Source organism: Wyeomyia smithii, chromosome 1 (genome assembly GCF_029784165.1).
Source record: "Wyeomyia smithii strain HCP4-BCI-WySm-NY-G18 chromosome 1, ASM2978416v1, whole genome shotgun sequence".
Classification (NCBI taxonomy): domain Eukaryota; kingdom Metazoa; phylum Arthropoda; class Insecta; order Diptera; family Culicidae; genus Wyeomyia; species Wyeomyia smithii.
In genome coordinates, this window is record NC_073694.1 from 150,558,361 (window position 1) to 150,580,718 (window position 22,358).

The window sequence follows — 22,358 nt, forward strand, 5'->3', positions numbered from 1 at the left end:
GCCAGTTTGCCAGGGCCAGTTGTCGAGGCAAGTGAAAATACTCGGTATAGGTGATCGGTCTATCAAATATATCTCCTTCTATGGCACCCCTTTTCGCTAATAAATCAGCTTCTTCATTGCCTGGGATTGAGCAATGAGAGGGGACCCACACAAAGCAGATAATGAAAGACCGATCAACCAGCACTTCTAATATCCGTCTAATTTCCGGAAGGAAATAGGACGGGTGCTTGACCGGTTTAATCGATCGGAGAGCTTCGATAGAACTGAGGCTGTCCGAGAAGATGAAGTAATTGTCTGGTGTCTTGAGCTCGATAATTCGCAGCGAATTGTGTATGGCAGCTAATTCAGCTACGTATATGGAGCAGGGCTGTGCCAGTTTGCGAGATATGCGATGATCTGTGTTGAAAACGCCATATCCGGAATGTCCATCCATCACAGATCCGTCCGTGAAAAAGGAATTCTGTTTTGGGAGGTGGCCAAATTTTGCCGAAAATATTGATGGCACAACTGTTGGTTTGAGGTGATCGGGAATTCCATGGATTTCTTGTTTCATCGTCAAATCAAATACAACAGAAGAATTGTTGAGCGATGTTGAAATCTCACGGGATGGAGCAACAACCGAAGGGTTTATCTCCATGGACATGAACCGCTGGTATACTGACATACAGGGTTTCTGAACAACTTCCAAACATTTCTCATAGTTCGCAATAAGCATTGGATTTGCTATTTCCGATCTAATGAGGAAACGAAAAGCCAACTCAAACAGCCTCTCTTTGAGTGGTAGTATTCCAGCTATGACCTCTAGGGACATGGTATGTGTCGACTGCATGCAGCCTAGAGCGATACGCAAACAACGGTATTGTATCCTCTCGAGCTTCAGCATGTGTGAAGCTGCGACACCTCTGAAGCATATGCTGCCGTTTCTATTACGGGCAGAATCGTGGTTTGATAGAGTCGTATCAAATCCTCTGGATGGGCTCCCCATGATGTTCCTGTTACCATCCGAAGAAAATTGATTCTTGGTTGGCATCTTTGCTTCAGGTAATTTATATGTTTTTCCCATGTGCACTTAGAGTCATACCATACTCCGAGATATTTAAAGCTAGGTGACTGGGTGATGGGTCTTCCGGACAGAACTAGCTCCAAACGGGGTGGTGGTCGCTTTTTTGAGAAGACAACCATCTCCGTTTTTTCAAGCGAGAACTCAATTCCAAGACAGCTGGCCCAACTGGTCAGATTATCTAGCGTATTTTGCAGGCTGTTTTTCATATCTACAGCCAGAGACGCCGTGACTGATACTACGCAATCGTCAGCTAACTGACGCATTGTGCAGCCGTCCGTCAAGCATGTGTCGATGTCACTGATGTAGAAGTTGTACAACAGCGGACTCAGACAAGAGCCTTGGGGGAGACCCATGTAGCTTGTTCGTGTTATTGTTGAAGAACCGTGGTTGAAAAGTAAATGCTTTTCAGACAGCAGGTTGATCAAAAAGTTTGTTAATATAGGGGAGAATCCTCTCTGATGCAGTTTCTCGGAAAGAATTTCGATTGAAACTGAGTCAAATGCGCCTGTGATATCCAGGAAAACCGAGGTCATTTGTTGTTTGCTGCCAAGAGCCATTTCTGCTTCTGTGGCTAGCAATGCCAGGCAATCGTTAGGGCCCTTGCCCCTACGAAAGCCGAACTGGGTCTCTGACAGTTGGTTAGTTGTTTCTGCCCAGTTGTCAAGTCTGCGCAGGATCATTTTTTCAAGCAATTTGCGTATGCATGAGAGCATCGCAATCGGCCTATACGAGCGGTGATCTGCGGCAGGTTTATCTGGCTTTTTGATTGCGATAATCTTAACCTGTCTCCAAGCTATTGGGATCACATTGTTCCTGATAAGCTTATTAAACAGTTTAAGAAATCGTATCTTGGCCGAATCCGGCAGGTTTTTCATCAAATTAAATTTGATCCTGTCCGGTCCTGGAGCCTTGTTCTTACAAGACGCGAGGGCAATTGAAAATTCCAGCATTGAAAATTCTGGTTCTTCGATCGCCGTTGTGTCGCTGAATTTCTGCTGTGGTGGGACAGCATCTGGACATACCTTTTTCGCGAAATCATAGATCCAACGTTCAGAATATTCATTAGCCTCATTGTTGTCGGACCTATTGCGCATTTTTCGAGCCGTATTCCAGAGATAGCTCATAGAAGCCTCTCTGGGTAACGTGCTTATGAAATTTTGCCAGTACGATCTTTTTTTCAGTTTGTGCAGTTTAGCCTGTTTCAGTTCCAGCTCTCTAAACTGATCAAAAAGTTGAATGGAATGATCTTTCCTGAATGCTAGGTATGCTCTTTTCAGAGTTTTTTTCATCTCGGTGCATTCTTTGTCCCACCATTGTTTGTTAGGACGAATTTTCAACTTGTTCTCAGGGGCGGGCCTCGTCTGAGATTGCAACGCGCTATCTAAAACTAATGTTGCAAGAAAGTTGTATTCGTCTGATGGAGAAAGCTCGTCGGTTGTTTCGAGCTCCTGAGATATCATGTTCGAGAATTTTTCCCAATCAATATTCCGGGTGAGATCATACTCTACTTCGACTGTGGTAACAGACTGGAGCCTGCTCATAATCGAAATACTTATTGGCAAATGATCACTACCATGGGGATCTTGAATAATCTCCCATTTACAATCCAAAGCTATTGAGGAGGAACACATAGATAAATCTAAAGTGCTCTCACGTACTGGAGGCCTTGCTATTCTTGTAGCTAACCCAGGTATGTTCAATAGGGTCATATCGAACTCGTCTAGTAAGCTTTCAATAAGAATAGCCCGGTTATCATCTCCAGGTGTTGAAATCTCCCAGGATAAGGCGTGGAGTCGGCAGCAGTTCCGTTATTTGTGTCAGCTGCAACCGGTTAATAATAGCTCTAGGTGGAATGTAGACTGATGCGACCGTGAGGCTCTCACCAGCTATTGTTATATGGCAAGCAACAATTTCTATGCCATCAATTGCTGGGAGAGGAATTCGGAAGAATGGATAGCATTTTTTGATACCAAGAAGCACTCCGCCATAAGAGTTTCCTCGGTCTAAACGAATTATATTGAAATCATGAACGGCTACTGTCGTATCCGTTGATAACCATGTTTCAGATAGCGCGAAAATATCGCATTTGCTATCGTGAAGCAGGAGTTTAAATTTATCTAGTTTGGGAATCAAGCTTCTACAGTTCCATTGTATGATCCTTGTTGTCGATTCGTCACTTCTGTTGTCTGATTTAGACATCGAAAGATACGAACGAGAGGAGGGGCCATTTGGTGCTTAGTTGCTTACCCAACATGCAAATTGTTGGAAGCCAAGCTGAAATCATACTTTTAAGAGTATCGGATAAACCAAAAGTGGTAAATATCCATTCAACTATCATTTTGAATGAAACACGTCCATCAGTAGACGGTATTTCAGATTCCGGAGACAGTTTATTGGCGGAAGCAGATTTCTTTCCCGGTAGTTTAGGGAACTCTTTATCAAAAGTGTTGCCCTCAGGATTAAGTTTGAATCCTGGAGGTGACGTCTTAGCAATATTTTGCTTAGAAGGTTGACCTCTTGGGGTGTCTGTATGCGTTTTCTTCTGCTCCTTTCTGGGAAGTTTGGGGGAAGATACGCTTGGTCGTTTCCGCACGGCCCCACTTGACGGAAGAGGTTGATATACCTCTTCGTCATCATTGGAATCATCCGTTTCCAAGCTGGAATACGGATTTTCCTGTTGCTGTAAGGCAGTCTTCAACATTTGTGCAAATGACTGCTTACAGCGTTGTTTCGTAGATTTCTTCAACGCGTCTGAACGTAATTTGTATTTTGGGCACGCTTCAACTTCATGTGGGTCACCACCACAGAGACAGCATCTTGCCTGTTGATCGCCGCAAGTATGGTTAATCTCAGAGATTTCACCACACTTGGAGCATTTCGATTTATTGTTGCAGTAGGTTTTTGTGTGCCCTAACTGCAAACAATTCGTGCATGTCATAACTTTCGGTATGAAAAGTCTTACTGGGAGTCGAAGCTTGTGAAGTTCGACATAATCCGGAAGCACTTTTCCCTCGAAAGTGACTCGAAACGAGTCATTCGGGGAGTATTTTCCCGTATTATCCTTGGAATACATTTTCCTGCATTCCAGAATTTTTATTTTTGGGAGGGAGGGATTTTTAAAGCATCCCCCACCTTCCATCACGTCCTTCTCGGTAAGATCCGGTTCGGTGATAACACCCTCAATTTCAACTACGCGTGCCGGTATATAAACACGGTATTCGATGTTGAAATTCGGGTCCAGGACGACATCGTTCGCTTGTCGGGGATCCGAAAATGTTGCCTTCAGTCTATCAGCTTTGACCTTGTAAACTTCGGTCAAGCTCGAGTATTTTTCCTTCAGAGATTTGCACATCTGTACAACTCTAAGAGGCTTGTTTTTGGGTCGAAAATACACGATCCAACGAAGACCAGGTTGGTTCACCTGGTACATTTTAACCCGAGTTGCCCCGTCATTAGTGGATGGGGCAATTGGGGCAGTTTTACGAGGTCTTTTACGCTTTTTAACGACGTCAAAAAAAGCGTTGTTTCCATTATTCGGAATGTCAGAAAAATCCATTGCGGACTCGTCACCTTCTGAACAAGATGAGAGGTCCGGTGGAAGAGGCAATCCACCAACCGCCATAGCGGTTGTGAACTATATGCCGCTAATAACTAATTTATGAAATATATGAAAATATTTATATATTCAAAACTAAAAAGAATGGCTATATATAATAAAAGAGAGGAAATGCGAAATCAAAATATTTAAATTATATATATATGTATATACGAGAATAAAGAAGGCAAAAAAGTAAAGGTTTTGTCACTTATCTTTAAATGTATGAGAATCAGCAGCACTGCCTGCGCTGTCTCCTCAACTGCAGAGCGGCGATGCCGTCCGCTTTCCCCCCGTCCGGGTTCCACAGCACACGCGCCAACTAACCACTACCACAGCTCCGTACTTCTCTACTGCGGGAATCGACCTTCGCTGATGCTGGATCAGCACGCCTTTCAGCACTCGCGCCAAAACAAGCACGACTCACCACCTTCACACGCGAACGCAGCGCAATCGCGCCGATTAGCACCACTCCCACTGGCGCTGTTCGGCAGTCGGGGCTCCCCCACCAATAACGACGCGTATTTGCACGCCACACAACACCAACGCTAGAAGAAGCGAGATATTAATTTCGGTAATCCACAGAGCACTCAAGAAAAACGACTTTCCTGCTCGGCTGCCGAAAAGACTATGATTCATGAAATTGAAAATTGCTTTACTGCTTAGTGGCGAAAAAAGATTATAGCAAACGAACGACTTAATGCGTCTTAGACATTTATATGTCGGTGGACAGATAAAATGTGTGTTTTGGAGTAGGGAAAAGTCAGCTTGAGTAGAGCCTGTATCACGACTGCTCCTCCTCAAACAGGCATAAAAACCTTCTCATCTTTTCTCTTTTCAAAATACAATTTAAAAATACATGTCATTTAAACCTACGGCTAACAATAACATTAAAAGATAAAATGTGTGTTGTTTGACATATTATTTAACATTGTTGCTTTACTGCTTAATGGTGAAAAAAGGTGCAAAGTGTTCAATACATGCAGATTAGAAAATTTTCGCTCTCGTTGTAAACATTCATATTAGTCATGATATTGTTTTGAATCTTTACACACTTAAAATTTATTGCCGGGTCTCAGTAATTTATTGCCGAGAACGGCACCACTGAGGGCTCGGTTAAGAAAAATGACAGCTGTCACATTTTTTTCGTAAATCTCGGTTCACCAAACTGAAATTTCGGCACAAAATATTCGAAATCTGAGTATTCAGTTAGGTTGAACCAAGATTTACGGAAAAATGTGACAGCTGTCATTTTTTTTATGCTTTTCTCCTAGAAAGATATAGCAATCACTGAAAAAACCAAAGTTATAAAAGTGCTCCAAAGGGTCGAATCTCGTATATCAATCGACTAAGTTCGACGAGCTGAGCATTTTCTGTATGTGTGTATGTATATATGTAACGCTCTCCCAATCTCACTCGATTTTCTCAGAGATGGCTGGACCGATTTCCATGGAATTAATTGCAAATGAAAGGTATAGTTATGCCATAAGATTTGATTGTATTTTTTTGAAATCGGATTTTCAGTTTCGAGGTTTTGTATTAAAATGTGAAAATCACAAAACTACATTATCTCAGAAACTACACAACCGATTTGAACAAAATTGATATCAAAAGAACAAGCTTGTTTTTTTGAACCATTTGTAAAATAATTTTATAATTGGACACGTAGTTCAAAAGTTATACAAAGAAACGTGTTTCAAAGACTGTTTAAACTCACTCACTTTTCTCAGAGATGGCTGGACCGATTTTCACAAAATTAGTGTCATATGGAAGGTCATGTTTCTAAGACTGCTTGAACTCACCCACTTTTCTCAGAGACGGATGGACCGATTTTCACAAAGTAAGTTGCAATAGAAAGGTCTAGCAGTCTGATAAGACCCTTTTGAATTTTATTACAATCGGACTGTAGCTTTGTTATGTATCAAAATGTAAAAGTTATGAAACTCAATTATCTCAGAAACTACACAACCGATTTGAACAAAATAGGAATCAAATGATCGTACTGTCTTCAAAGCCCCTTAATTACGAATTTTATGATGACTGTACATGTTGTTCGAAGGTTACGAAAAGAAACGTGTTCAGAAAACTTTTTCAAATTCACTCGTTTTGCCAAAGATGGCATCACTGATTTCAACAATCTTAGTTTTAAATTGAAGGCTTAGTTGCCATATTGGTACCCATTTTATTTGATTATAACACTGGTTGACAAAATTGAAAAAAATGCTGCTCTAAAGCTCACAATAGTTGACCAAGAAAAAGATTCACGGGAAAAGCTATAATTTTTTCTTAGTTTGACCTTTGGGGCCACACTTGTGTTGACTAGTGTAATCGGACTTTTATTTTAACCATTATGTGTTAAATTGTAAAAATATTGAGAGTCTATTCTCTCAAAGACTACACGACTTATTTAAAGAAAACAGGTGTCAAACGAACAGGTTGTTCCTCAAACTTACAAAGAATCAAAACCCTGGCTGTTTTGAAACTAACAGCTTTGATCAAAGTTCGAAATTAGGTGTCATTATGATAGAAAAACTATTTATTTAGTACAAATATTACGTCAAATTTCAAATACTATGCTCCAATTATTCCTTCAAATACAACATCAATGTTCTAAAATCCAAAGAGTGGATATACCTTTATTGGATTATATTTGGCAATTGAAGGATGTTTTCCAGAAACCGGAAATCGCAAATTCGGATTTCAAAATGAAGTATGGTTGATTCCTGGCTTCTGAGCATCATCCCGGGTACTGAAAAATTCACATTGCGTGATGTTTGTCCCTTTTAGATAGGGATACCATCTTTTAGATAGGGATACCATTTAGCAGGACGTGTCCTGATTAGAAATGCACCGAATATTCGGTCGCCGAATATTCGGGCCGAATATCAGCAAAAACTGGATTTTGCCGAATATTCGGCTCGCCGAATAGTAAGTTTATTATTCGGCCGAATATGCCAAATAAGCCGAATAGTGGCCAACGATTATCAGAAAATATTATAAAAGTATAGTGCAAAGTTCTATGAACGGGGGTAAACGAAAACTGAAGATGTAACTTGTGCTTAGAAAGGAATATATCTCATTAAAAGGAACACGAACCGCAATCTCCACACATCTCTTTCATGTCTTGTCTGGATGAGGTTTATTTTTCTGAGCCAAAGTCACATCCTCAGTTCTCGTTCATTTCTCGCATTTTTTTTTTTCAAAAACACTCAAAATGTAGTTGTGACACAAACTTTTAAATTGTGTTAGCCATAATCCTCAAAAACATTATTTTTAAACGACAACTCAAATAAGAACAAGACTTGGTGCGCCACGGATTAGCGTGCCTTATTCCATAGGCGCATAATTAATTATTTCTTGTGCAATAGTTCGGACAATTTTCAATCGTTTTCGTACATGAACAATTGGAAAGCGAAAGAAACAATTTAAATTTCAAACAATGATCATTTGGTTATTTTGTTATCATACGATCAACGTTGTGTTCAGCCGAATATACGGCCGAAAATTCATTTAAATTAATATATAAGGAACAACATTTAATTATGAATTATTTGAAATCTACTGACTAAAGTTGACATAAACAATCTATATATTTATACGCGGTATATGAGTACAAACCGATTATACCAGGATCAAAAACAAAACCGCATCATATATTTGAAAGAATTCAATGTTATTTGCATGTATATGTGTTAATGTATGTTCTTATGTGTGTGAATGTTATATTTTGAATGTTCGGTATAGTTGTGCTGTTGGCTACCAAAAATTTGTTTTTAGAATGAATAACAAATCCAGCAGAAATTATTAAGGTGTATTTTTTAAGTGTTGATGTAAATCTATTTTAACCAATAATAACTTCGAATGAGAAAGGCTGGGTCTCCCGCTAGGTGGATTAATTTAGGTTTTTTCTTAACCGAGCACTCAGTGGTGCCGTTCTCGGCAATAAATTACCGAGACCCGGCAAAAAAATTTAAGTGTATAGTATTTATTTCGACCAAAGCAAAGTCTTACGGGTAGTCGAAGGTTGAAAAGTTGAAAAAAATGCGTAAGCACTTTTCCTTCAAAAGTAACTCGACACCAGTCGTTCGGGGAGTACCTATTTACCAGTACTACCCTTGGAACACATTCTTTTTTTTTCTAATTCGAATATTTATTAAGGCCCAACCGCGAAGCATAACAGGGCCGAAAGTCTTTTGGAGTAGGAAATAGCCAGCTTGAGTAGAGCCTGTATCCCGACTGCTCCTCCTCAAACTGGCATAAAAACTCTCTCATCTTTCCTCTTTAAAAAATACAATTCAAAAATACAAAATTAATTCAACCTAAAAACTAATATGTACATCTATCTATAGCTATCTTTATGAGAAACGATCTATTTATATGAACATGTAATTAAAACTAAGGGATGATGAGTCCTTGTCTCTTGGGGGTCTTAACCTAAGATGAAAAATAGAGAGATAAAAACAAAGATTAGTATTATCCTTGTAGATCTGCATAGAGAAACAGAGAAAGTAAGAGGATTCAGATACGATAATTTATATCTCTAATGAATTGGTAAACATGGGTAAAAAAAATTGATATCTTTACTGGCAAGTGCATCCCGAACTTGCATTGCAGATGATGCATTCCGTTCCCGGAGGGAATCGAGAAGTTTAATCCTTGTTCTGTGGTATTTGGGGCATACGAAGGCTACGTGTTCGATATCTTCGTACCCTCCACATTCGCAAAAGTTGCTATCGATTATTCCTATTCGATAGAGGTGGGCATTTGCAATGTAATGGTTTGACATTAGGCGAGAAATAACTCGTATAAAATCCCGAGTTAAATCAAGCCCTTGGAACACATTCTTCTGCATTCAAGGATTTCAATTTTACGGAGACCTCGTTAGTTTTTCTGAAAAGCAGTCCTTTTTTTTTTTAAACTCTAATATTTATTTAGGCCCAACCGCAAAGCATAACGGGGCCGAATATCTTTTGGAGTAGGGAAAAGCCAGCTTGAGTAGAGCCTGTATCCCGACTGCTCCTCCTCAAACAGGCATAAAAACCCTCTCATCTTTTCTCTTTTATAAATACAATTTAAAAATACATATCATTTAAACCTACGGCTAACAATAACAATAATAAATAAAGTTCTTCTCTGTATGAGTAAATATCAATTCTTAATACTATTCGTTAAGGTGTGATGGTTCCTTATATCTTTAGAAATCAAAACTTATATCTATGTTTGGTGGATCATGTCTCTCAGAAAGAAGCGATGATTCATGTGTCTCTAAAAAGATCAATAAAAGAAAAAAAAAAAGGAACAGAATTAGTGTGAAACTTTTTGATGGAGGTTGTGTTATAAAAATAAGAAGAAGAAGCAAGGAGATAATCAAATTCGATACTTGATATCTCTTAAAAAGTCATAAATAGGTATTACAAGCGCTGGGTTGCGGCTAGCAAGCGCATCCCGTACTTGCATTGTGAACGTCACTTTCTGTTTCCGGAGAGAATCAATAAGCTTGGTCCTTGCTCTGTGGTACTTAGGGCATACGAAGACTATATGATCTATATCTTCGTACCCTCCACATTCGCACAGATTACTATCGACTAAGTTTATTCGATAAAGGTGTGCGTTTGCAACATAGTGATTGGACATTAGGCGCGAAATAACTCGAATGAAATCTCGAGTTAAATCTAACCCTTTGAACCAAGCTTTTGTAGACACTTTGGGCGAAATCGAGTGCATCCATCGCCCAAGATCGTCTTTATCCCATTTTTCCTGCCAGTTTGCCAGGGCCAGCTGTCGAGGCAGGTGAAAATACTCGGTATAGATGATCGGTCTATCAAATATATCTCCTTCTATGGCACCCCTTTTCGCTAATAAATCAGCTTCTTCATTGCCTGGGATTGAGCAATGAGAGGGGACCCACACAAAGCAGATAATGAAAGACCGATCAACCAGCACTTCTAATATCCGTCTAATTTCCGGAAGGAAATAGAACGGGTGCTTGACCGGTTTAATCGATCGGAGAGCTTCGATAGAACTGAGGCTGTCCGAGAAGATGAAATAATTGCCTGGTGTCTTGAGCTCGATAATTCGCAGTGAATTGTGTATGGCAGCTAATTCAGCTACATATATGGAGCAAGGCTGTGCCAGTTTGCGGGATATGTGATGATCTGTGTTAAAAACGCCATATCCGGATTGTCCATCCATCACAGATCCGTCCGTGAAAAAGGAGTTCTGTTCTGGGAGGTGGCCGAATTTTGCCGAAAATATTTATATTATATTTATAATCCGGGAATTCCATGGATTTCTAGTTTCATCGTCAAATCAAATACAACAGAAGAATTGTTGAGCGATGTTGAAATCTCACGGGATGGAACAACAACCGAAGGGTTTATCTCCATGGTCATGAACCGCTGGTATACTGACATACAGGGTTTCTGAACAACTTCCAAACACCTCTCATAGTTCTCGATTATCATTGGGTTTGCTATCTCCGATCTGATGAGGAAACGAAGAGCCAACTCGAATAGCCTCTCTTTGAGTGGTAGTACTCCCGCAATGACCTCTAGGGACATGGTATGTGTCGATTGCATGCAGCCTAGAGCGATACGCAAACAACGGTATTGTATCCTCTCTAGCTTCAGCATGTGTGAGGCTGCGATTCCTCTGAAGCATATGCTGCCGTATTCTATTACGGGGAGAATAGTGGTTTGGTAGAGTCGTATTAAATCCTCTGGATGCGCTCCCCATGATGTTCCTGTTACCATCCGAAGAAAATTAATTCTCGGTTGGCATCTTTGCTTCAGGTAATTGGCATGTTTTTCCCATGTGCACTTAGAGTCATACCATACTCCTAGATACTTGAAGCTAGGTGACTGAGTGATGGGTATTCCGGACAGAACTAGCTCGAAGCGAGGTGGTGGTCGCTTTTTTGAAAAGACTACCATCTCCGTTTTTTCAGGCGAGAATTCGATTCCAAGACAACTGGCCCAACCGGTCAGATTATCTAGCGTATTTTGCAGGCTGTTTTTCATGTCTACAGCTAGAGTCGCCGTGACTGATACAACGCAGTCGTCAGCTAACTGGCGCATTGTACAGCCGTCCGTCGAGCATGTGTCGATGTCACTGATGTAGAAGTTGTACAACAGCGGACTCAGACAAGAGCCTTGGGGGAGACCCATGTAGCTTGTTCGTGTTATTGTTGAAGAACCGTGGTTGAAAAGTAAATGCTTTTCAGACAGCAGGTTGATCAAAAAGTTTGTTAATATAGGGGAGAATCCTCTCTGATGCAGTTTCTCGGAAAGAATTTCGATTGAAACTGAATCAAATGCGCCTGTGATATCCAGGAAAACCGAGGTCATTTGTTGTTTGCTGCCAAGAGCCATTTCCGCTTCTGTGGCTAGCAATGCCAGGCAATCGTTAGGGCCCTTGCCCCTACGGAAGCCGAACTGGGTCTCTGAAAGTTGGTTAGTTGTTTCTGCCCAGTTGTCAAGTCTACGCAGGATCATTTTTTCAAGCAATTTGCGTATGCATGAGAGCATCGCAATCGGCCTGTACGAGCGGTGATCTGCGGCAGGTTTGTCTGGCTTTTTGATTGCGATAATTTTAACCTGTCTCCAAGCTTTCGGAATCATATTGTTCCTGATAAGCTTATTAAACAGTTTAAGAAATCGTAGCTTGGCCGAGTCCGGCAGGTTTTTCATCAAATTAAATTTGATCCTGTCCGGTCCTGGAGCCTTGTTCTTGCAAGACGCGAGGGCAATTGAAAACTCCAACATGGTAAATTCTGATTCTTCAATAGCTGTTGTATCGCTAAATTTTTGCTGTGATGGGACAGCGTCTGGGCATACCTTTTTCGCGAAATCATAGATCCAACGTTCAGAGTATTCATTAGCCTCATTACTGTCCGACCTATTGCGCATTTTTCGAGCCGTATTCCAGAGATAGCTCATAGAAGCATCTCTGGGTAACGAGCTTATGAAATTTTGCCAGTATGATTTTTTTTTCAGTTTGTGTAGCTTAGACTGTTTTATTTCCAGCTCCCTAAACTGATCATAAAGCTCAATTGAACCACTATCCCTGAATGCTATGTATGATGTATGATTTTTTTATCTCGGTGCATTCTTTGTCCCACCATTGCTTGTTGGGACGAATTTTCAACTTGTTCTCAGGGGCAGGTCTCTTCTGAGATTGCAACGCGCTATCTAGCACTAATGTTGCAAGGAAGTTGTATTCGTCGGATGAAGAAAGCTCATCCGTTGTTTCGAGACCCTGGGATATTGTGTTCGAGAATTTTTCCCAATCAATATTCCGGGTAAGATCATACTCTACTTCGACTGTGGTAGCAGAATGGAGCCTGCTCTTAATCGAAATACTGATTGGCAAATGGCCGCTACCGTGGGGATCTTGAATAATCTCCCATTTGCAGTCCAAAGCCATTGAGGAGGAACACATCGACAAGTCTAATGTGCTCTCTCGTATTGGAGGCCTTGCAATTCTCGTAGCTAACAGCTGCAACCGGTTAATAACCGCTCTAGGCGGAATGTAGACTGATGCGACAGTGAGGCCCTCCCCAGCAATTGTTATATGGCAAGCAACAATTTCTATTGCATCAATTGCTGGGAGAGGAATTCGGAAGAATGGGTAGCATTTTTTGATACCAAGGAGCACTCCGCCATAAGAGTTTCCTCGGTCTAAACGGATGACATTGAAGTCTTGAACGGCAAGTGTCGTATCAGTTGACAACCATGTTTCAGATAGCGCGAAAATATCGCATTTGCTATCGTGAAGCAGGAGTTTAAATTTATCTAATTTGGGGATCAAGCTTCTACAGTTCCATTGTATGATCCTTGTTGTCGATTCGTCACTTCGGCTGTCTGATTTAGACATCGAAGGATACGAACGCGAGGAGGGGCCATTTGGTGCTTAATTGCTTACCCAACATGCAAATTGTTGGAAGCCAAGCCGAAATCATACTCTTGAGGGAATCAGATAGACCAAAAGTGGTAAATATTCATTCAACGATCATTTTGAATGAGATACGTCCATCAGTGGTCGGTATTTCAGATTCCGATGTCTGTTTTTTGGCGGAAGCAGATTGTTTTCCTGGTAGTTTGGGAAACTCTTTATCGAAATTGTTACCCTCAGGATTAAGCTTGAATCCTGGAGGTGACGGCTTAGCAATATTTTGCTTGGAAGGTGAACCACTTGGGGTATCTATATGTGTTTTCTTCTGCTCCTTTCTAGGAAGCTTGGGGGAAGATACGCTTGGTCGTTTACGCAGGGCTCCACTTGACGGAAGAGGTTGATATACCTCTTCATCATCATTGGGATCGTCATGTTCCAAGCTGGAATATGGGTTTTCCTGTTGCTGTAACCGAGGTCATTTGTTGTTTGCTGCCAAGAGCCATTTCCGCTTCTGTGGCTAGCAATGCCAGGCAATCGTTAGGGCCCTTGCCCCTACGAAAGCCGAACTGGGTCTCTAATAGTTGGTTAGTTGTTTCTGCCCAGTTGTCAAGTCTACGCAGGATCATTTTTTCAAGCAATTTGCGTATGCATGAGTGCATCGTAATCGGCCTGTACGAGCGGTGATCTGCGGCAGGTTTGTCTGGCTTTTTGATTGCGATAATCTTAACCTGTCTCCAAGCTTCCGGAATCATATTGTTCCTGATTAGCTTTTTTTTTTTTTTAAACTCTAATATTTATTTAGGCCCAACCGCGAAGCATAACGGGGCCGAATATCTTTTGGAGTAGGGAAAAGCCAGCTTGAGTAGAGCCTGTATCCCGACTGCTCCTCCTCAAACAGGCATAAAAACCCTCTCATCTTTTCTCTTTAAAAAATACAATTTAAAAATACATGTCATTTAAGCCTACGACTAACATTAACATCAAAGTTTTTCTCTTTATAACTAAATACTAATCCTTACTACTATTCGTTGAGGGTGATGGTTCCTTATCTCTTTGAAATCAAAACTTATATCTAAGATCGGTGGATCCTGTCTCTCAAAAAGAAGCGATGATTCATGTTTCTATAAAAAAAAATGAACGAAAGAAAGAAGAAAAAAAAAAACAGAATTAGTGTGAAACTTTTTATGATTGTTGTGTTGGGAGAAATTAGGAGAGAAAGCATAGAGATAATCAAATTCGATACTTGATATCTCTTAAAAAGTCGTAAATGGGTATTACAAGCGCGGGGTTGCGGCTAGCAAGTACATCCCGTACTTGCATTGTAAACGTCTCTTTCTGTTTCCGGAGAGAATCTATAAGCTTGGCCCTTGCTCTGTGGTACTTAGGGCATACGAAGACTATGTGGTCAATATCTTCGTACCCTCCACATTCGCACAGATTACTATCGACTAAGTTTATTCGATAGAGGTGTGCGTTTGCAACATAGTGATTGGACATTAGGCGCGAAATAACTCGAATGAAATCACGAGTTAAATCTAACCCTTTGAACCAAGCTTTTGTAGACACTTTGGGCGAGATCGAGTGCATCCATCGCCCAAGGTCGTCTTTATCCCACTTTTCCTGCCAGTTTTCCAGAGCCAGTTGTCGGGGCAGATGAAAATACTCGGTATAGGTGATCGGTCTATCAAATATATCTCCTTCTATGGCACCCCTTTTTGCTAATAAATCAGCTTCTTCATTGCCTGGGATTGAGCAATGAGAGGGGACCCACACAAAGCAGATAATGAAAGACCGATCAACCAGCACTTCTAATATCCGTCTAATTTCCGGAAGGAAATAGGACGGGTGCTTGACCGGTTTAATCGATCGGAGAGCTTCGATAGAACTGAGGCTGTCCGAGAAGATGAAGTAATTGTCTGGTGTCTTGAGCTCGATAATTCGCAGTGAATTGTGTATGGCAGCTAATTCAGCTACGTATATGGAGCAGGGCTGTGCCAGTTTGCGAGATATGCGATGATCTGTGTTGAAAACGCCATATCCGGATTGTCCATCCATCACAGATCCGTCCGTGAAAAAGGAATTCTGTTTTGGGAGGTGGCCAAATTTTGCCGAAAATATTGATGGCACAACTGTTGGTTTGAGGTGATCGGGAATTCCATGGATTTCTTGTTTCATCGTCAAATCAAATACAACAGAAGAATTGTTGAGCGATGTTGAAATCTCACGGGATGGAGCAACAACCGAAGGGTTTATCTCCATGGTCATGAACCGCTGGTATACTGACATACAGGGTTTCTGAACAACTTCCAAACATTTCTCATAGTTCGCAATAAGCATTGGATTTGCTATTTCCGATCTAATGAGGAAACGAAAAGCCAACTCAAACAGCCTCTCTTTGAGAGGTAGTATTCCAGCTATGACCTCTAGGGACATGGTATGTGTCGACTGCATGCAGCCTAGAGCGATACGCAAACAACGGTATTGTATCCTCTCGAGTTTCAGCATGTGTGAAGCTGCGACACCTCTGAAGCATATGCTGCCGTATTCTATTACGGGCAGAATCGTGGTTTGATAGAGTCGTATCAAATCCTCTGGATGGGCTCCCCATGATGTTCCTGTTACCATTCGAAGGAAATTGATCCTTGGTTGGCATCTTTGCTTCAGGTAATTGACATGTTTTTCCCATGTGCACTTAGAGTCATACCATACTCCGAGATATTTGAAGCTAGGTGACTGAGTGATGGGTCTTCCGGACAGAACTAGCTCAAAACGAGGTGGTGGTCGCTTTTTTGAAAAGACTACCATCTCCGTTTTTTCAAGCGAGAACTCGATTCCAAGACAACTGGCCCAACCGGTCAGATTGTCGAGCGTGTTTTGCAGGCTGTTCTTCATGTCTGCGGCTAGAGACGCCGTGGCTGAAACTACACAGTCGTCAGCTAACTGGCGCATCGTGCAGCCGTCCGTCAAGCATGTGTCGATGTCACTGATGTAGAAGTTGTACAACAGCGGACTCAGACAAGAGCCTTGGGGGAGACCCATGTAGCTTGTTCGTGTTATTGTTGAAGAACCGTGGTTGAAAAGTAAATGCTTTTCAGACAGCAGGTTGACCAAAAAATTTGTCAATATAGGGGAGAATCCTCTTTGATGCAGTTTCTCGGAGAGAATTTCAATTGAAACTGAATCAAATGCGCCTGTGATATCCAGGAAAACCGAGGTCATTTGTTGTTTGCTACCAAGAGCCATTTCCGCTTCTGTGGCTAGCAATGCCAGGCAATCGTTAGGGCCCTTGCCCCTACGAAAGCCGAACTGGGTCTCTGATAGTTGGTTAGTTGACTCTGCCCAGTTGTCAAGTCTACGAAGGATCATTTTTTCAAGCAATTTGCGTATGCATGAGAGCATCGCAATCGGCCTATACGAGCGGTGATCTGCGGCAGGTTTATCTGGCTTTTTGATTGCGATAATCTTAACCTGTCTCCAAGCTTTCGGGATCATATTGTTCCTGATAAGCTTATTAAACAGTTTAAGAAATCGTATCTTGGCCGAGTCCGGCAGGTTTTTCATCAAATTAAATTTGATCCTGTCCGGTCCTGGAGCCTTGTTCTTGCAAGACGCGAGGGCAATTGAAAACTCCAACATGGTAAATTCTGGTTCTTCAAAAGCCGTTGTATCGCTGAATTTTTGCTGTGATGGGACAGCGTCTGGGCATACCTTTTTTGCGAAATCATAGATCCAACGTTCAGAGTATTCATTTGCCTCATTACTGTCGGACCTATTGCGCATTTTTCGAGCCGTATTCCAGAGATAGCTCATAGAAGCATCTCTGGGTAACGTGCTTATGAAACTTTGCCAGTATGATCTTTTTTTTAGTTTGTGCAGTTTAGCCTGTTCTAGTTCCAGCTCTCTAAACTGATCAAAAAGTTGAATGGAATGATCATTCCTGAATGCTAGGTATGCTCTTTTCAGAGTTTTTTTCATCTCGGTACATTCTTTGTCCCACCATTGTTTGTTAGGACGAATTTTCAACTTGTTCTCAGGGGCGGGCCTCGTCTGAGATTGCAACGCGCTATCTAAAACTAATGTCGCAAGGAAGTTGTATTCGTCTGATGGAGAAAGCTCGTCGGTTGTTTCGAGCTCCTGGGATATCATGTTCGAGAATTTTTCCCAATCAATATTCCGGGTGAGATCATACTCTACTTCGACTGTGGTAACAGACTGGAGTCTGCTCATAATCGAAATACTTATTGGCAAATGATCACTACCATGGGGATCTTGAATAATCTCCCATTTACAATCCAAAGCTATTGAGGAGGAACACATAGATAAATCTAAAGTGCTCTCTCGTACTGGAGGCCTTGCTATTCTTGTAGCTAACCCAGGTATGTTCAATAGGGTCATATCGAACTCGTCTAGTAAGCTTTCAATAAGAATAGCCCGGTTATCATCTCCAGGTGCTCCCCACGCTATACCGTGAGAATTGAAATCTCCCAGGATAAGGCGTGGAGTCGGCAGCAGTTCCGTTATTTGTGTTAGCTGCAACCGGTTTATAATAGCTCTAGGTGGAATGTAGACTGATGCGACCGTAAGGCTCTCACCAGCAACTGTTATATGGCAAGCAACAATTTCTATGCCATCAATTGCTGGGAGAGGAATTCGGAAGAATGGGTAGCATTTTTTTATACCAAGGAGCACTCCGCCATAAGAGTTTCCTCGGTCTAAACGGATGATATTGAAGTCTTGAACGGCTAGTGTCGTATCAGTTGATAACCATGTTTCAGATAGCGCGAAAATATCGCATTTGCTATCGTGAAGCAGGAGTTTAAATTTATCTAATTTGGGGATCAAGCTTCTACAGTTCCATTGTATGATCCTTGTTGTCGATTCGTCACTTCGGCTGTCTGATTTAGACATCGAAGGATACGAACGCGAGGAGGGGCCATTTGGTGCTTAGTTGCTTACCCAACATGCAAATTGTTGGAAGCCAAGCCGAAATCATACTTTTAAGAGCATCGGATAAACCAAAAGTGGTGAATATCCATTCAACGATCATTTTGAATGAAATACGCCCATCAGTAGACGGTATTTCAGACTCCGTTGACAGTTTAGGGGTGGTAACAGATTGTTTCCCTGGAAGTTTAGGAAACTCCTGATCGTAGTTAACTCTGAAACCAGGAGGAGTCGCTTTAGCATTTTGCTTTGGAGCGGAACCTTGCGGAGTATCAGTTGGCGTCTTCTTCTGCTCCTTTCTGGGGAGTTTAGGAGAAGATGCACTTGGCCGTTTTCGCACAGCTCCGGTTGACGGGAGTGGTTGATAATCCTCCTCGTCATCATTCGAATCATCGTTCTCCAAACTGGAGTAACGATTTTCTTCCTGCTGTAGGGCAGTCTTTAGCATCTGTGCGAAAGACTGCTTACTACGTTGTTTTGTCGATTTTTTCAGTGCGTCAAACCGTAGCTTATATTTTTCGCACGTCTCGACTTTGTGTGGGCTACCACCACATAGGGAGCATTTTGCTTCCTGTTCACTACAAGCATGGTTACTCTCCATGATTTCCCCACACTTGCAGCATTTGGTTTTATTGCTGCAGTAGGTTTTCGTGTGCCCTAGCTGCAGACAATTTGTACACGACATGACTTTTGGGATAAAAAGTCGTACCGGTAGTCTGAGCTTGTACAGCTCGAAGAAATCTGGGAGCACTTTCCCTTCGAAGGTGACTCGAAACGAATCGTTCGGAGAGTAGCTACCCGTGTTGTCCTTAGAGTACATTCTCCGGCACTCTAAGACTTTAATTTCTGGGAGGTTTGGGTTTTTGAAACGACCCGCTCCTTCCATAACTTCTTTCTCTGTGAGATCGGGTTCCGTTATGACGCCCTCGATCTCAGTTGCTCGAGCCGGAATATACACCCGGTACTCGATCGTAAAATTTTGATCTTCAACAACTGCATTTGCATGTTGAAGATCAGAAAATGTGGCCTTCAGTTTATCGGCTTTAACTTTATAAACCTCTACCAAGCTGGTATATCTTTTTCGCAGAAGTTTACAGATCTGAACGACCTTTAGGGGTTTGTTTCTGGGCCGGAAGAAAACTACCCAACGAAGTCCAGGTTGGTCTTCCTTATATTTCTTCACCCGAACTGTTACATCATTAGTGGGTGGCACAGGCGAGACAGTTTTGCGCGCTCTTTTTCGTTTTTTTATAACGTCAAAGAAGCCATCTACATCGTTTTTCGGGATGTCAGAGAAATCCATTTCGGATTCTTCACCCCCTGAACTGGCTAAAAGGTCCGGAGGGATAGACAATCCACCCGCCGCCATGGAGCGGCTGTGAACTATCTGTCGTTAAGAGCTATTAGATATATGCAGTTGAATACTTATATTCTTAAATGTAAAGAAAGCGACTATATATAAGAAGAAAAAAATGACTAAGCGAATCCAAAACCGAAATATGTATGTATATATATATAGGAAAGGAACAGAGAAAAGAATGGTTGACACTTATCTTTTATATGTAGATGTGAACCAGCACCGGTTACGCTGTCGCTCCAACAGCAAAGCAGCGAAACCGCTTGCTTTTTCCCCTGTGGGGATCCACCACCAATCGAGTTGACCTTCACTGCTGCGAGACGGAATATCCACACTCGGACCGGCACGACACGTATCAGCACACGCGCAACACCACTACAACACTCCTCAGCTGCTAGAGGGGGGAAATTACCACAAACGCTGATCGTAGCGCACTCGTTAGCACCTACAGCGTATCACCACCACAACACTGCACTGCGTCGCGAACGCTAAAATAAAGCGGGAATTTATTACAGTAAAAAGCAGAGCAAACAGAAATCTCGACTTATCTGTTCGGCTGCCGAATAAGCAATGCTCCTGATTAGCTTATTAAACAGTTTAAGAAATCGTAGAAGCAGTCCTTTGCTTTTGAGCGAAGGACTGCTTACAGTGCTGATTAGTGGATTACCTGACCGGACTCTAATGAAATTGCCCCCGTATCGTTTTCTTTAGCGATTCAAGGAATAAAAGTTCCAAAATCTGAAAAATGCGTTAAGATAATATAAACCCATCCTTAACTTATTGTATATTCGAAATCCGCTATTGTTGACATTTGTATTAGTCATGACATTAGCATAAATTGAGCCGTAAGTCATAATCTCGACGAAAAAGGTAGAATTTTACAGAAGGAATCCGCTTCACTATGCATTTCTGTTAATCTGTTTCCACCAAGCGCTGTATAACATGTCTCATACTCAGCAGCAATAAAAGAGCGGGAAAACGACTGCGCGAAAATCAAAACAGGGGCTTCCATCCATACAAATGACTAACAGGAGATAGGAAGCAACCCCATGCTCCTCGTGCATTCGGTCGCCGCAGACGCACCGCAGCTGTGTCGGCAACGCACGGCGCGTCATTTTCGTAATCAGACAGAAAGAAAGCAGCAAAAGAAGAACACGACGCCCCTAATCAAAGCGAAAAAAGGAACGAAAAAATGTGCTACCCCGTGGCGGTGTTCTTTCGCACTCTTTGTGCATCGCTAGAGTAGAATACACTGCCTGACAGTACTGCTGGCAGCGGCCGTTTTCTCGTTAGCTTTGCGCAGTGGCGATATCGTAACCAATGAGGTACAACCGAGGTGCGATTATTGCTAGTTGAAAACTAATACCAATACCCCGCCTTGAGGACGTGAAATACCGTCCGCTATGGCAATTTTTGACAGCCCCGCAAGGGGACATAATTTGATTAAAAAGTTTGATTAACGGGTACTAACCGTCGGTTATTAACTAAACACATAGGGTATCGAACGTCTTCGTCAGTGGTTTTCTTCGACAGAGTTTCTGCAGCAATCTTATGCAAAAGGGGGCCGAAGAAAACCTCTGACGAGCAGGGTTGCCACATTTAAATCAGTGTTTTCCCTTGAAAAAATCTGAGCATCTGTATCTGGAACAAAAATATCTGTAAAAAAAATCTGTATTGTTTAAACATAAAGAACTTTGTATTTTTTAAGTTTATATGGTACATAAACAAAATTTTGGCTTAAAACGTGTGAGGAGTTGAAAATATGTTCAATTTGCTCAATATTCAATGGAATAAAATTTGGATTGTTTTTAAAAATTATTGTCAATTTCGAAAAATCTGAATATCTGTACTTTTCGACGAAAATCTGTATATCTGTATATACAGATTCTGTACCGTTACTTCGGCCAAAACTCTGTAAAATACAGATTAATCTGTACATGTGGCATCCCTGCTGACGAGACGTTCGATACCCTATATAACATATGTTTAAAACCCAGAGATGTCAGCAGAACTGCTCGCGTAAACCCGCAGTCTCTCTCATTCTGGTAAAATTTCGAAATAAAGAATTAAAAAGTAGTACATACTTTTATTGTCATAAAAAGTTCTCTATGACCAGTGTTGCCACATTTTCATCTGTACTGGCAGCTGTAGAAATCTGTTTTATCTGTACTATTTTCCGTTATTTTGCAACAAAGAGAGGGCTCTTACAGACCGGAGGGTATTCCAATCAATACCAAAGTTAGGATATTTCCAAAGTGACAATAGATGAATAATTCCCCAACTTTTAACAAATCTGCGTGGTCGTTCAAGTGTGTGATTTTTCATGGTCACTTTATATAAAATGACCTATATGTTTATATGATTTTTTCTGCAACACCTGCTCATACGATTGAGGATTATTTGGGCGTGTGCTGATAGCGTGTGTTCACTCGTAATATGTGTTGTTCAATTGCTTGCAATGTTTGAAGAAATATACTGAGAATTCAAACCACCCTGTATCATCGGCA

The 22,358-nt window shown here is 41.5% G+C and overlaps 1 protein-coding gene and 1 non-coding gene across 7 annotated transcripts in view; both read left to right on the plus strand.

Annotated features, from left to right (window-relative positions):
- LOC129718639 (lipase 3-like) overlaps positions 1 to 22,358 on the plus strand; it is a 52,152-nt gene that overhangs the window by 17,628 nt on the left and 12,166 nt on the right. The gene's annotated exons all lie outside the window — the stretch shown is intronic.
- Positions 21,143 to 21,283, plus strand: LOC129719226 (U4 spliceosomal RNA). Its single transcript, XR_008727156.1, has one exon. It is a non-coding gene; the product is annotated as a U4 spliceosomal RNA (small nuclear RNA).